At 36.4% G+C, this 15,677-nt stretch overlaps 1 protein-coding gene across 6 annotated transcripts in view; it reads left to right on the forward strand.

The window, feature by feature from the left end:
* Nucleotides 1–2,961: 2,961 nt before the first annotated feature.
* The window catches only part of LOC145668121 (PMS1 protein homolog 1-like), a 174,384-nt gene continuing 161,668 nt past the window's right edge, over nucleotides 2,962–15,677 (forward strand). For 2 of the 6 annotated variants that reach the window (XM_081735668.1, XM_081735671.1), the window contains exon 1: nucleotides 2,985–3,157. The gene's annotated coding sequence lies outside the window, so the exon portion shown is untranslated. Of the gene's footprint in view, nucleotides 3,158–15,677 lie in introns of all 6 variants that reach the window. The other 4 variants (XM_081735667.1, XM_081735666.1, XR_014127973.1 and 1 more) reach the window with 4 other exon arrangements.

Consider the following 15,677-nt stretch of genomic DNA (forward strand, 5'->3'; position numbering starts at 1 on the left):
TTGTGCTTCACTTAATTTTCAGGGAAAACGAACAATATTGATGTACTAGAACACCAGGATTCGATCAATGTGATCATTTGGAACATTCAGAGAGCAAGGAAATCAAGTCCATTTATCAAAATTACAAGGAAAAGATATACAGGGTGGTCCAAAAGTGTGGAAACACTCAAATAAAAGGCAGGAGTTTAAAAGAATTGCAAAAGAACATTGTAATTGGTAATACAGGAGGAGGAAAAACTTTTAAGACGTGTGATATCGATGGACATCATCTTGAAATCCGCCATTATGAATTCACTTTCACTTTGTTAAATATAAACCATATGTTGTGATACATTGTTCTCGTTTGAAATTTTCTTAGGAATTCAATGCTGCATTTGTTTTTGATTTACCACTTACCACAACAAAGTTATGTCTGTTTTTGGTTTTTATAACGTCAGTCACACATTACAAATTTCTCCGGCTTAAAGATGTGTTTTATGTGTTGTCCATTCCGTAGAATTATTAGTTACTCTTTTTTCTCTTTCATCCAAAACCTTGCTTAAAGTGCTTTCTGGATGCTTATACAAGCCTTTGTTATACGTTTCTTTAGGTGGTCAATATACCAACGTTTCACTGAATACACAATGGACTTGAGATGTTCCCAAAGATAAAAATCTAGGAGAGTGAGTCCAGGGGAACTTGGCGGCTGCTCCACAGCACAATATCTACCGATCCACGAGTTGGGAAACTGTACATTCAAGTATTCCATAATGTGGAGGGGCACCATCGTGTTGATAGAAGAGAGGGAATGTCCCATCTTCAGATAAGAGAAATGGCAAGATCTCTTCGTTTAACATTTGACGATAATTGATTGCTGTAGTACCACTGATAAACCAAGAACCCACAACACGGGTTCTCCATACGCCACATCACACTATAATTTCTCCAGGAATGCCAGCAGATGGAATGGAAATTGCTGTCCGACCAATAGTGAACATTCTGCTAGTTCACCCCACCGAAAACGCAAAAGTTGGCCTTATCTGTGAATAAGACGTCGTAAGCTAAATGGAGATATTGGCCCATTTACTATGTTCCTCAAAGCCTAAACACCAATCGTGGTCATCCTCTAACAGATGCTGATGAACTTGTATCTTGTAGCGGGGCCACTAATGCAGGGACATAACATGCATGACGGATGTGCGACTATCGCCACTTTCCTGGAACAATCGACGAGTGCTTCAATTTAGACTCTTGCTAAATGCTGCCAATACTGCTATTGACGTTGTTTCATCAGTCGACGTGCATGGCCTGCTGATTTTAGTTTGTTGGTCACGGACTCTGTTTCGAAAGTTACGAACTTCTGATGCTGAAAATACTATTGAAGGAAAAACAAGTACTGCAAACCTCTGACAATAATCTCACTTCATTCACCGTCCCTACTAAGTTATTAGTAAAACTAATTTTCTTCAAAAATATTAAGTGGGGGAATTCTTCCCAACCCAACGTCCAGGAGTTCACACCTTGCCTTGCCTGCTGTACGATATAGGCTAAAATCATGCATGATTAAAAACTCTGATCGCATAATTTAACAAACTTTTTTTTTATTTATTTATTGTGTTTGTACACCAACTCCAAACTACATACAGTGGCGGATCTAGCTCGGGGCGGGGGGCTTATTATTCTCACAATAACGTACATGAATTTATTTTGGAAGGGGTTGGGGAAATCCAAATTCAATGTGAGAGTAAATTAAATTAAAATTTGTAAAATCGCTCCGAAAATTAAACTAAATCTACACAAAAGTTGAAATTTCGAAGAGTCGGGACTTTTATAACTAACCCCTGAATATGTCTCTGGTAGCGCAGTATGGTAAAAGCTGAAAATTACTTCATTCTAGTTAAGTGATAAATGCTAATAGGCTTATCATTTTCTTTAAAGCTTAAGGCACAATTTTCAAGCGTAAAATTTGAATTGTATTTTAAAAGAGACATGTTGATGTAAATCGCATTCACATCTTTTCGGGTCCAAAGTACGCAGTTGAGTTAGTAGTTTCCATTCGGATCCTCTGTCGGCGTGGGCTTATAACCTTCATTCCTGTAATCTACTATTGGAGTAACTCGCAAATTAATTTTTCTGAAGGCACTCATCGTCAACTAGTCACTTTAAGAAGACATACGAGAAGAAAATGAAATATTGTTCGCTGTCACTAAACTGAAGAAGGAAAGAGAACATGGTAGTATTGATTGTCAATGGTGAAAGGAGTTCGTCAGTGACAGCTTTCGAGTGCACATCCTAGTTTGGTGGTGCTGTGCCGAGGAAGGGGATCAAGTGGGACTTTCTTCACATACGCACTACACTTAAATCTCTCTTCCTAATACATTTATTCGTTAATTCATCTACTACTAACTCTACACTTTTTTCTTTTTTATGATATATTTCACACTTTTCCCACCTTTCTAGCCCTTACATACAGACTAATTGCTTGCTGAGCAAAACCATATATTTTTTCATTAAAAATTAAATATGTGTTAAAGTTTCACCAACTAACTCTTTGGCTTCATCAGACTCTATGAGATACACAATAACTACCTGTATACATTTTATACTTTAACCTTTTGTCACAATTTATTTCACTTTCTACCCCTGTTCATATGGGTACTTAGCCGTCTTTACTGTCTCAACTTCTCTCCTGATTTAGACACTTTTCTGAGTTTGGCTTTTCTTACCCTGATCGTGACCTTTACTTTTGAAAAATTTCGTTTTCATTTAAAAATCCTTTCTGCTAGGTACATATAAGACAATTTTCACACTACGTTTTTTTTTTTTTCACGAGCACACTTTTTAATTTCAAAATATACATGTATTATAATTTAATTTGTTTAAATTTACAATTTAATACAAGTATTACTAGATTCGGACTTACATGCGTAGTATTTATAACACATCATATTACAAACAGGTGTAATATTACATGTATATAGCCACACATACATAATAAGTATATGGTACATCCCGATATTATTAATATACCCATTTCATAGTATCTTGTTTGGATAGCTAGTTGCACTTGTAGCCTCCATGAATTATGTCCGAGGTGTTACTTATCGTAATTGTTTTAGGAGAAGAAGAAAAAGAATAGAGAAAGATCTGTGCACTATGGTAGGCGGCAAAGTTAAAAGTAAGTATTTAATTTATTGTTTTCCCTCATTATTACGTATTTTTTTACTTTTCAAATGCAATAGCCATACAGACTTTGGGCAGACCATGTTTAGACAAACTGAAATTCTTTCGGCATTACTGCTGTATCGCCGGACCACACGAAATATCACAAAAAGGTTCCAAAATTCACTAAATTAGGATAGGTTGGGTAGATTTTCATACAGATGCGTATAAACTTTTCCAGGAAAGCGAAAAAGGTAATAGTTAAGAACAGCTACTTCTCATCTCCCGTACACGAGGATACATCTTACTGTTGCACTACCTCAACACCCTAAGTACAAGGGCAAGAACTCAGTATATTACCTACTTTTTAACATCCTAGATAGTCAATGAATAATTCCTGAAAGTATGGCGTTTCTCGTCCTTCCCTAAATGGGAAGTACGGCTCCTTAACTATAACCTCGAAAAAGAGTAATATTTAATGTTCCAACCAAATCAGTTGGTAGTGACTCCTTAATTCAAGTACCTTCTCCAGGGCTGTCGACAGGGGATGTTAACTTTCATTTCTCTGTGCAGATTCACTTTAGGAGGAGTTATGTACGGGATAAGAACTATTGTCGAAAAGACACTAATCAACTTATGTTAGGTGTCCACTTAAAAGTACAAATCCTATCTAACCAAGTTAGAGCAGGACCGCAGCAGGAGGACTGAGCGTAAGCGAGGGGGTGCATGCGTATGGGGTAAGCGCGTCAGTGATGATGGGTATACACATAAACGAGGATAGTACGAAACGTAGATTAGGATATAATTCAGTTACCATACGTGTGGATTGGGGAAGATACTAAATACCGTTATGATATGATACCGCGAGAGGCATGGCGTTGGGGAAGAATAGAAAGAGCATTTTGAGTGCTATTTAGCGGAGTATTTATTTAAGGAAAGGAAACAACAGGAAACTGTTGTACACGATTTTCTTGAAACCGGAAAAGTTTACAGGAGTCGGTTTCGAAGGTAAGTGACTAAAATGTATTCCTGCACAGTGTACAGAAGCTGTATTGTATGTTAACATGTGAAGTGTTGCAAGTATGAAACCATGACAAATGGTATTGAAATCTTTATGATGGCCAAAACCTACATGTTGTCCCTACTCCCTTCGGACGCACCCCCTCGCTCCGCTCGGGCCTTCCTGCTGCGCTTCTACCTTGACTCGGTTAGATAGCATTCGTGCTTTTTATTGGCCACCTAGCGCAGGTTGGTATTTTTGCGCTGTAGTTTTTATGCCCCTAACGTAAAGTAACGTCATCTAAAGTTACTTAATGTAATCCAACAAAATAAAACGAAATGCAATATATTTTGGTGCTTTTTTTTCAATTTTCAAAGTGGTCCGACGATATGGCACAAATGCCAAAAGAAGTATCAAAATGTACTAATATTAGGTTAGACCTTCAAAAAACGCATGTAAACTTTTCCAGTTTCGAGTAGAAAGTTGTGTACAATCGTATAGAAATATACGCGCCATTTCTACATTGCTTCTCCTGCGACTAAATCATAACAAGTGTACCTTTCCGCCATATAGACCCTTCCGCTTCCATTTATAGTGCCGCTTACATCAAAAACAACCAACAGCAATTACCACTTCTTAACTTCGACTATTCCTCTCACCTGACTTTCACTCACTCTTTTTCACGTACCAAAATAAATTGTCCAATTGACCCGATCCGACGATATAGCACTTAACCCATTCATCAATTATTTTCTTGTTATTGTCCTCCAAAAGATTTACGCTGGGCCCCATGACACTATCCTCTTTCACATAAATAAAAATTGAAGGTTCCCACCATAAGCACCAAAGCAATGTGGAATATCGTAAAAAAAGAAAGTTATCCTATTGCCAACCTGGGTTGCTCTTGATAAAAATTTAGTAAAACTTGAATATGTAGAGCACTCTGAGCTCCCCAGATTGATCTAATTTGCATGAAGCAATTCTATATTTACTTACATTTATATGAGAGGTAATTTTAGGGATACTCCACCACTGGTTGCATTGATTGAGGGCCAACCAGAGCCCTATTAAAATGATAACAACAATGTCTACTTAAACCTGTGTATTTTAACAGAACTAGTAATCATTTATGTGTGAAGTGTTGTTTGTGTAATGAAGACTTAAGAAAGTGTAATTTAATGTGTGAATCATTTATAGCGAATTGGATTAGCACAGAATTTGGTTGTGACACATACCTGTTGTTGGTGATTAGTCGAACCAAGCACTGAATGATCGTATACCAGTAACAGCAGTCGGTTGTATTTCAACGTTGGAACTTCTTAGACAATTCTCTTAGTAATGAAGATACTAATGCTAAACTTGATGAATCGTAGAACTTTGAATGCTACTTCTCTAATATTGATCCTCTGATAATGATACTCTCATAATGATCCCTTTGAATAAAATAAAAGGGTTTTATACAACTCAAACTGCTGACGTTCCAGTAATACGGTTTCAGCACTCGGGCCGATTTTCATCCACGTGCGTCCCAGATCTAAAAAGATCTTATTCAACCAAATTCTCATAACCTCAATTCAATCATGATGACACGAAACAATGTCTCTTGATGTCCTCATTGTCCGAAGAAATGTGTGGATGTTAACAAATTTATTACATAACATTACAAGCTCTTGTTGATAGACTAGAATTCATACAATTTGAAGTATACAAATACTGTATTCTCTGCACATATCTCTATAACAACAAACAAGAGTAAATTAGGTCTCCTAAAACTCAAGACCATACTACAATAAAACTAAACAAATTATACCAATAATTAATAATTATCTATGGTCTTGACACTATATACAATAACATAAAAATCTCTGATATCCAGCTGAATGCCTCTGAATTTTTTGTTAACAAAATTGAAGAGATACTGAGGGAAGTTTCATCATATCCTCATAATAATGATTCAGGTTTTTATTTAAATAAATTGTCTAAACCTACCACTACGTTTAAGTTTCATCCAATTGAAGTTAAAGATGTTGAGAAAGCGATTATTAAAATGAGTAGCAGTAGATGTGAGGATATTTATAATCTGAGTCCTATTATGTTAAAATATGGAGTACATTTCATAAAGGAACCTTTAACTCACATTTTAAACTCTTGTATATTAGACTGTTATTTTCCTGAATGCTTTAAATTAGTGAAAGTAGTACCTATAATGAAAAAAGGAAATAAGTCTTCTCTTGATAACTATAGACCAATTTCACTGGTTCCAGTCATATCTAAAGTTTTTGAGATTGTTTTGAATGAACAGATTGTTGACTATTTTGAACATAATAATTTATTTAGTAATTCTCAATTTGGTTATAGATCCGGACTAGGAACTGTTAAGGCTGCTGTCTCATTTTTGGTAAATTGTATTTCTGGGTTGGACTGTAAAAACTTTGTTCATGGAAAACTATATGATCTATCGAAAGCATTTGATACGGTGTCTCATGATATTTTGTTGCAAAAACTAGAATTCTATGGTTTTGATAATGCAGCTCTGTCACTTCTTCATTCGTATTTAAATGGACGATATCAAAGAGTTGTTTATGAATGGGAAGAGTCTAATCTGCTGCCTGTCAGATACGGAGTACCTCAGGGATCTATTCTTGGTCCGATTTTTTTTATTATTTATATCAATGACCTCCCATACAACGTCGCTTCACCCTTCGTTAATAGTTATTTATTTGCTGATGATCTCAATATTTGTGTTAACTCATGACAAAAAGACTCAGTTCAGTCTATATTAAACAACACCTCAGATATTATTAAAGACTGGTGTACTTCCAACTTGCTTTGTATTAACTCTGATAAGATCAAAGACTTGGTGCTTACCTACAATAACAAAAATTCGAATGCAGAACTTAAAAAATATTCCGCTTCTTTTTTGGGTTTTTTAATTGATAATCATTTGAACTGGGACGACCATATCCTTAAGGTGGAATCTAGAGCTAGTAAAGGAGTTTATCTTATTCGTAGATTGAGATTGTGCGTACGTTTAAAGGTACTTAAAACAGTTTATTATGCGCAAATTCACAGTCATTTAAGTTATGGAACGATACTTTGGGGTCATCAGTCCTCCATTAAAAGCCTATTGAAAATACGAAAGATATGTGTAAGATTAATGCTTGGTCTCCCTATAAGTAAAAAAGTTTGTAAACAGAACGCTGCAGCCTAGTTGTTGCGCACCTAATCCTACATTTCCCCACTCCCTTCTCCGCGACGATGATGTTTTGCAGTGTTGCAATCTGGAGGGAGCGGAATGGTCTGAGGATTTTCTACGACATTTGAGTATAAATGCTGTATATTGACTGCACTAAATTTTTAATGCATTTTAATATTTTCTCTTTGAATATTAAATGAATTAAGTATGATTAGGGGTACTCCTTACCAACGTAATATATGAATTAAAAGGTGGAAAAGTTCGCAATGAATCTTAATGAAAAATAAATAAATAAATTATAACAGAAATCACCTTCTAAATGTTTTCCACTTCTCCTTCAGTTTCACTCTCCCACTCATCTGAGTCTGTATCGGCCGATGAATCTGAGTCTGAATCGGTTTCACCAAATCTAGTATCAGTTCATCTACACACTCATCCATAAGTCCGTCTCTTTCAAAGTAAGAGTCTTCAATTTTTTTCACGTGTTCACAACATTTTACCCATTTCTGTGGTGAATATTCATTAAATAACTTTCCCAGTAATTCTTTCTTTGCATCAAGTGAATTGGAAATGCATTGCCTTGCTTTGCTCCTGATTCCATCCCCCCTCCACACACACACAAGTTCAATAAGATTTAAGTCTGCGTGGTAAGGTGGAAGTCTTATTATAGTGTGCCCCGCGTTTATAAATTTCTTGGCAATCGCGTATTGTTTCACATAAGGTACAGTTTGAATTCTTAAGAAAAGTTGTCTTTTGTTCATTCTCCACAATGTATTTACTCTATTCTCTGCTTCAATTTCGGTTTCGTTTATAGGTTTGTCTGTCGTTGATAGCCACTGTATCATGTCGCTTTTAAGTGAAGACATAGATAGTCTTTTATTGATTTGAACATTGTGATAACTGGCATTATCAACGACAACAACGCTGTTTTCGGGAAGATTAGGAAGTAGTTTTTCATCGATCCATTTTGAAAAATTTCTACTGTTCATGTCATCATGATAATCTCCACTTTTTTACTTAGATTTGAACATTAATAGAGCATTATCAACAAACCCAAATTCCCCTCCTGCATGGGCAATAATAAGACGTGGCCCTTTTCCAACAGTTTCTGTTACACCTATTTCATTCTTACTTTGCCAACACGCCGGTACTGAATGTGATGCGTGAATGTAGGTTTCATCTCAGGCCGGGCCTGTGAATTAATAATGTGAGGCCCGACTCCAGTTAGAAATATGTTTTAGCATTTAGGCTCGACCCAAGGGCGCTGTTTTCTCTGTAAAGTTGGGGAGGGGGGCATTCAGATGCAGAAGGTATATACATGAGGATTTTAAGACAAATTGCATTCAAATTATGCCAAATAATGTATATTCATAAATACAATAGGGGGCCCACATGTCCTTTGGGGCCTTGAACGTATAACTAGGGTGATAATTAAATCAAATATTTTAATTGTAACTATACCAAATATTTTGATCCGCACTTCTGGAAGAGGAATTAGCTGAAATAAAAGAAATCGTTGAACAAAGTTTTCTCTATTAGTCATCAGTTGTTATAGTTTTTTTTGTTTTTTTTGGCACAAGTTGTATCTTCGGCCTTGGAAGTTGAATAATTATTCATTCTTACTCAGAAGGATGGGGGGCGCAAAATGTTAAACATTATAACACTTGAGACATAGTTTGTACTAACAATAGATTGATAGCAGCTTATTTGTTGTCTTATATTGACAAAAATACTTTTGTCAACTCGTCTCATTGAAGTAAGACAGAAATATTTCCCTTTCACAAAGATGCGCCCCCCGTTCTGTCTTCGCCCCTGGTTCAGTGTCGTAATGTTCTAGTAGGCTCGGCTGTCTTTAATGTGGAATCCAGAAAATTAAGCCATTCGCCTTTTGGTTTCTCTTCGTCATAAAGCTTAATAACGAACATACGCGAATATACTACCGTGGAATACTAAGAGCTATCACCGGAACGCATTTTTAAAAGCGGGATTAAATGAAATGGACCACTGATATGAGAATTACGAGTCGATACTGTAACGCTACACGGTAATATTTGTCATTTATTTAGCAGGTGATATTTGTTGTAGCATAAGTTTGCTGAGTTAGTATCACTGGTATTTTCAAGGCCAGATCAGTGGATGGAAGAGTAGTGGGGAGGGTGGTGGAATACGAAGTGCTCCGCAGCGATCTGCGCATCTTGGTTTGAAACTTGTCGAGTTATAGTCGTGCACATTGTAGGTCAAGCTTCGTTAAATTAGGAATTATGACAGTACCTGCAATTTTCATATACCAATGTTTGCTTTACATTAAGGAAAACAATCATATTTACTATGAGTTAGGGTACTCTCATACTTATCAAACTAGAAACAGGAACTGTTTAGGATTATTTAGATGTGAATATAGTAAGACACAAAAGACCTTTTACTATATGTCAGTTAAATTTTATAATTTTCTACCTATATCTCTAAGAGAACTTCCATTTCTGGCTTTTAAAAAAGAAGTACAGAAATTACTTATTAATAATTGTATATATAGTGTTGAAGAATTTTTTGAACTCAAAATTGATAGTTAAAATATTCGCGTCTGTTATGTAGTGATCTTTGTTTATATTATGGTATGTTATATATGTAACTAAAATTTTCAACTTCTATTTCTGACGATTGTAATACATCTGATGTTCTCAGATGTTTCTGCAATAAAATTTATTATTATTATTATTATTATTAAGTACACAATTCTTTTATTGTTTGCGACAGGGTGGATTGATTTAAATCAGTAAATACAAATCGTTGATTTAAATCAAATTCGGAAATAAGTTAATTTAAAGTGAAAATAAGTAAAATCCCGTTTCTGTTCTTTTATTTCAATTATGGAAGTTAATAATCATAATACAATGAGGCTAAAATGTACAGTATAGTATGAAAATAAGTGTCATGCAGAGGATGATTAGGGAAAATTCCGTTTTGAACAGGTAACAGAGCAATCATGCTTTCTTCTCTTCGTAACAATGACTTTGGGTTTCAAAATCGTTAACTATTGTAACGGGGAAATCACCATCGACATTAAGATGAAAATTCTTTCGCGTGCGCATCTGCTTGTTTGTTCCCAGATAATAGGGCGTATTTAGAGGGGTCCTATCCCCTCTCCATTTTTTAAAAAGATTTATAGCTTTAGGCGAAATTTGTGTATTTCGTGCCTCAAGCTAGTTCCATTGTTTTTTAATATGCCCCTACCAAATATCAGTAACGTTTGTGAAAAAAGTGACATTTTGATAAACGTTGGTATACTTTTTCCTTAATGCTTATCCTTTTATATTATATTACCTATTTTTATTCTATTAAAAATCGAATCTTCGTTATTCGATTAAAAAAGTACCAATAAACCATTTTACTTCGGTTTTTTCAAGACTAAAGGCATTGTAGAACATGTTGCATATGCTTTCACGCCTTTCTGCGTCGAGTCATAGTGCGTGATGACATCATAAATTTAAAAACATATTTTTTGTTATGCCTATTATTCTTATTTTTTGGCAGGTTACATTTTGCATTCAAAAGACTGAAATTTTGCACACTCATTCACTGCACCCCTTAGTATTTTTCAGATCTCTGCGTGAAAACAGGGGGGTCCAGACGGGAAAATGTAAAAAAAAAAAAAAAAAAAAAAAAAAAAAAAAAAAAGAAGGATATTTTTAACAAAATATTCTTTTGGCGATTCAGATGGAGACATATGAATGTTACCGTTTGAAAGGCTGTTCTATTCTGAAGAGAATGATGTACGTACTATGCTCCTAGGATAAATAGGGATGACTCAGGAAACTTTTACCTGAGATCCTGTTTTATACAGGAATCTGGGGTATTTGGGGAATATTATTTTTCACGGGCTTACTTTAGTACCTAGAAGATTGAAATTTTCCACATTTATTCAATGCACCCTTAGTATTTTTCAGGTTTCAGATCTCTACCTTAAAACAGAGGGTGGGTCCAGAGGGGTAAAAAGTAAAATCGGATATTTTTAACAGAAAATCCCTTTTTTCGTGATTTTTCCGTCCCAGATACACGATGGAGATATTTGAATGGTACGATTGAAAATCTTTTTTTTATTCTGTAGAGAATAATGTACAAATCACGACCCTAGGATAAATAGAGATGTCTGAGGAAATTTTTATATTACATGCAGGTTATCTGGGGCATTGTGGGGATGTTTTTAGCTCATTGTTAAATATTTTCCCCGCCCTTACTATTCAAGATAGCTTGAAATTTTATACACACATTTAGTACACCCCTTAGTATTCCCCAGTTGATTTTGAGATATGTGCGTTAACACAAGGGAGTCCAGAGGGGATCAAAATTTGAAAATAAAATCTGAAAAATCCCATTTTCTCTCAAAATTTCCTGCTTCAGGGACATGATAGGGAAATGTGAATGTTACCGTTTCAAAGGCTGTTCTATTCTGAAAAGAATGAGGTATGAACGATGATCCTAGGATAAATAGGGATGATGTAGCTGCTTGACTGAAAGTATAATTTTCCTTTTAAAAAAGACATAATTTAAAAGGGTTAAGGAACATTGTTTGGGATTGATACAGGTTAACAATTGGGGATTAATTCAAAATTCAACCCTAATACTTTCACTTAAATGGCATAATTAGCATTTAATACTAATTCCTATTGCTTTTTCTTCAGTTCGCGACTTGTAATTTACGAGGAGAAAGATTTGATTTCAATAAAAAAAAAAAATCGATTTAAATTTTAAAAAAACAACAAAAATGATATTTTTTTAAAAAAAATCATGATTTTTTTCCACCCTGGTTTGCGAATAAATGCATTGTCCGGAATGTACGATAAGCTACGGTGCAAAAACCACAAACCAATCTGTACTAGGAGACGTAAATAATACGAAGGCTTTACAAGCATTGTGAGTTTCATCTCACTCGAGCCCGCGGAACAGGGGAAAAGAAAACGAGTCAAAATCAGGGGACGTACCATTTCCGATGCTCAGCTATTTATGAAAACTGTAGAGAACTAAACAAGCAGGTGATTAGAATGGCAGCAGAACATCAGTAAAACAGAGATTGGATCAAATTTAGAGCTGAGAGCCGTGACATCTTGTTGTAGTGTCTCTGCAAGCTCTCGCAAAGAAATATAACACTCACTTTTTATACTTTAAATTTTACAATGCCGTCAATATCTTTTGTAGTGTCTATTTGAATGTTGGAATCTTAGTGTCTTTCTGTGAAAAATGTTCTTAATAAGTTTATTAATTTGTATGTACTTTTGTTAAGTCATTTAGCCTTTAATCACGGTTCACTATCTAAAAGATTGTGTTCTTTATCAAGGAATGAATTCTGACGTAAACAACAAGAATTTTTGATTTGTTCTTCATCTACGCGTAAATTTTCTGTTATTAGTATGGAACATCAATAAAATTTTAAAATTTAATAGGAAGTACATTATAGTTTGCTTGAGGTTAATCCACAACTGAGATCCTAACGACATTCGAATTTGGGATATAAGAAACATTTTGCACGAAGATTCATTAATTGGTGAAGGTAATAATATGAAGTGAAACCGGCTTGGCACTTAGGGAGAAGCACAACGCACTCGGTCAGCACCCATTTTCTTAATTTAAAGTATACGTCAATTACGTAGAGGTATTTTCCTCATATATAATTTCAGAGGCTCAGTCCTCTTCCCTTGCAACTACAAAACGTCACCCAAATAATCCAACAACAAGCCCTCTCAGCACCATAACTGCCTCGTCAATGTGTTCTTCGGCGTTGCCTTACGTCGGAAACTTTCGGAAGCAACAAATAAACAAATACACAAATAGTCGCAAAATGTTCAAGGCTCATTTAGACTTAACAGAGCTAAGAGCATAATGTTCTGTTATATTATTAACTTTTCAGAGTTGTGCAGTTAAAAAACATAATTTCTTTTCCTTTTCTTTAGTTAGAATGTATCGTTTCTTTTTTCAGGGAGAAAAAAGAAAAGAAAAATACTAATGGAGCGTAAAGAGCATATATTACAGGGTTCCCACATTCTGGAATGTCAGGGAAATGAAAACGTGTCAGGAAAAATCAGGGAAATCATGCATTTTGCGTAAAATGTCATGGACAGTCAGGGAACGTAAATATGCAAGTATAACATTCTTTTTTTTTTTTTTTTTTTTTTTTTTTTCCAATCTAATATAGTTTCCTCTCTAGAAGTTGTACAGATTGACATGTGAAGAGGACCACAATGATAACAGTGATTCAATATTACTATTTCGTGCTGAGGGAGTAAAGTACTGTGTATGTGTGTACAGGCCAAGAGGTATAGCATGAGCTATGATCTTGGAAGGGTAGGAAGAACGTTAGTGGTTAGGGAGGTTGCAACGGAAAGAGAGGGGGCATTTTTTGGTAGTGTTTCTAACCCACGCGGATCCTAACGTTCAATATAAGTACAATTTAACAATGAATGACAAACACTCAACATAATTGTTACATGCTTGTTGAAATATTTGTGAATACTCGTTTCTTCTTTACTTTCCTTTCGAAATTCTAAGGATTGGATTACTTTCTGTAAATATCAAGTACTTCCAATAAAATTAATTTTTGCTCGAATATTTGCAACAATGCTTTTACGGAAGGTCATTGATTGTGAATAAGTTCGACGAACAACACACTTCTCAAAATCATCCAGTACGATTTTTGTTTTCCTTTGTGCTCGTTTCTTCTTCTCGTTCTTATTAATTTGACTTTTTCGCACTCATTCAAAACACGTTTTAATGTACTGTGTTGAAAACATTTAAAAAAGAAAAAAGAAAGAGGAATCATTAAGATGTTTTTGGTTATAACGATCTTGTCCTAAGGGACAATTGATATAGAAGGTAATGAAAATGTTTTGTATAAAAAAAAAAAAAAAAAAAAAAAAATCAATATACATACGAGGGTTGGAACTTAAATAGTGGCAACACTGCTGTGGAGACACTGTGCAATGAAATGTACTAGTGACGCTGATAGCGGACGTTGTTGACATACCTATCTAACCTCCGAGCAAATAAACTCGCCCGTTCCACGTCACCGGCAGGGAAGCACAGTCACTTGTGAGCGAGCGGTCTAACGTAAAGGTGCCACTATGTTTTCAAAACAGGAAACAACGGAGTTGGATCAAGATTGAATGTGCCAGAGGCCGTACAGCACGACAGTGTCATCAAGGGCTTCAAGAGGCGTGTGGGGAATCGGTATTGCCGTACAGACCAGTGGCACGGTGGGTAAAAGCCTTCAACGAAGGTCGGCAAATTGTGGCCGACATGCATCGGGCAGGTCGTCTCTGAAGAAGAAGTGCAAGCTGTTGCCGCGTTAGTGGACAGTGATTGACGCTGACGATTCGTGAGCTCGCCTACGAAACCGGATTAGGGCATTGGCTGTCTGCCCTGGAGGAACGTAATGCGTTAGGATAACACCATCACAGTCGTACACGAGAATCACCATAACTTTCACCACACTGGGGCTCTGACGCAATTTCGACTTTCGCGGCGACCCCTAATGACGCCATTCGCTGGATTGGCGTTTCAGTGTTGGCTAGTAAGATCTGGCCCATGTCTCATCCAGTGTTACGATACGGAGTAAGGAAGCCTCGCCTTCGTGCTTATAGCACTCCAAGTGCGTCTGAGCAGCGTCGTAATGCATCCATTTCTGCATTTCCGTCAACTCATGCGGAACCCATCGTGCTGCAATTTTGCGCATGCCCAGGCGTTCCTTAGGATGCAACGCACAGTCGTATGCGCTAGAGCTCACGAATCGTCAGTCGTCGATCACTGTCCACTAACGCGGCAACAGCTTGCACTTCTTCTTCAGAGACGACCTGCCCGATGCATGTCTGCCACAATTTGCCGACCTTCGTTGAAGGCTTTTACCCACCGTGCCACTGTTCTGTACGGCAATGCCGATTCCCCACACACCTCTCGAAGCCCTTGATGACAGTGTCGTGCTGTACGACCTCTGGCACATTCAATCTTGATCCAACTCCGTTTTTCCTGTTTCTAAAACATAGTGGCATTTTTGCGTTAGACCGCTCGCTCACAAGTGACTGTGCTTCCCTCGCTTGTGCACCTGCCGGTGACGTGGGACGGGCGAGTCTATTTGCTCGGAGGTTAGGTAGGTATGTCAACAACGTGCGGTATCAGCGCCAAGAGTACATTTCATTGCATAGTGTCTCCACAGCAGTATTGCCACTATTTAAGTTCCAACCCTCGTATATATATATAACTAATAAAATTAGAAATATAAGGGGACTCAGGCTGTCAGAAGAGGGAAAGAAAAAAATCACGAATACAGCCTAGACGTTGAGGGTGATTGGAGTG

The sequence above is a fragment of the Thermobia domestica genome, chromosome 13, assembly GCF_964235325.1.
Source record: "Thermobia domestica chromosome 13, izTheDome1.hap1.1, whole genome shotgun sequence".
Taxonomy (NCBI): domain Eukaryota; kingdom Metazoa; phylum Arthropoda; class Insecta; order Zygentoma; family Lepismatidae; genus Thermobia; species Thermobia domestica.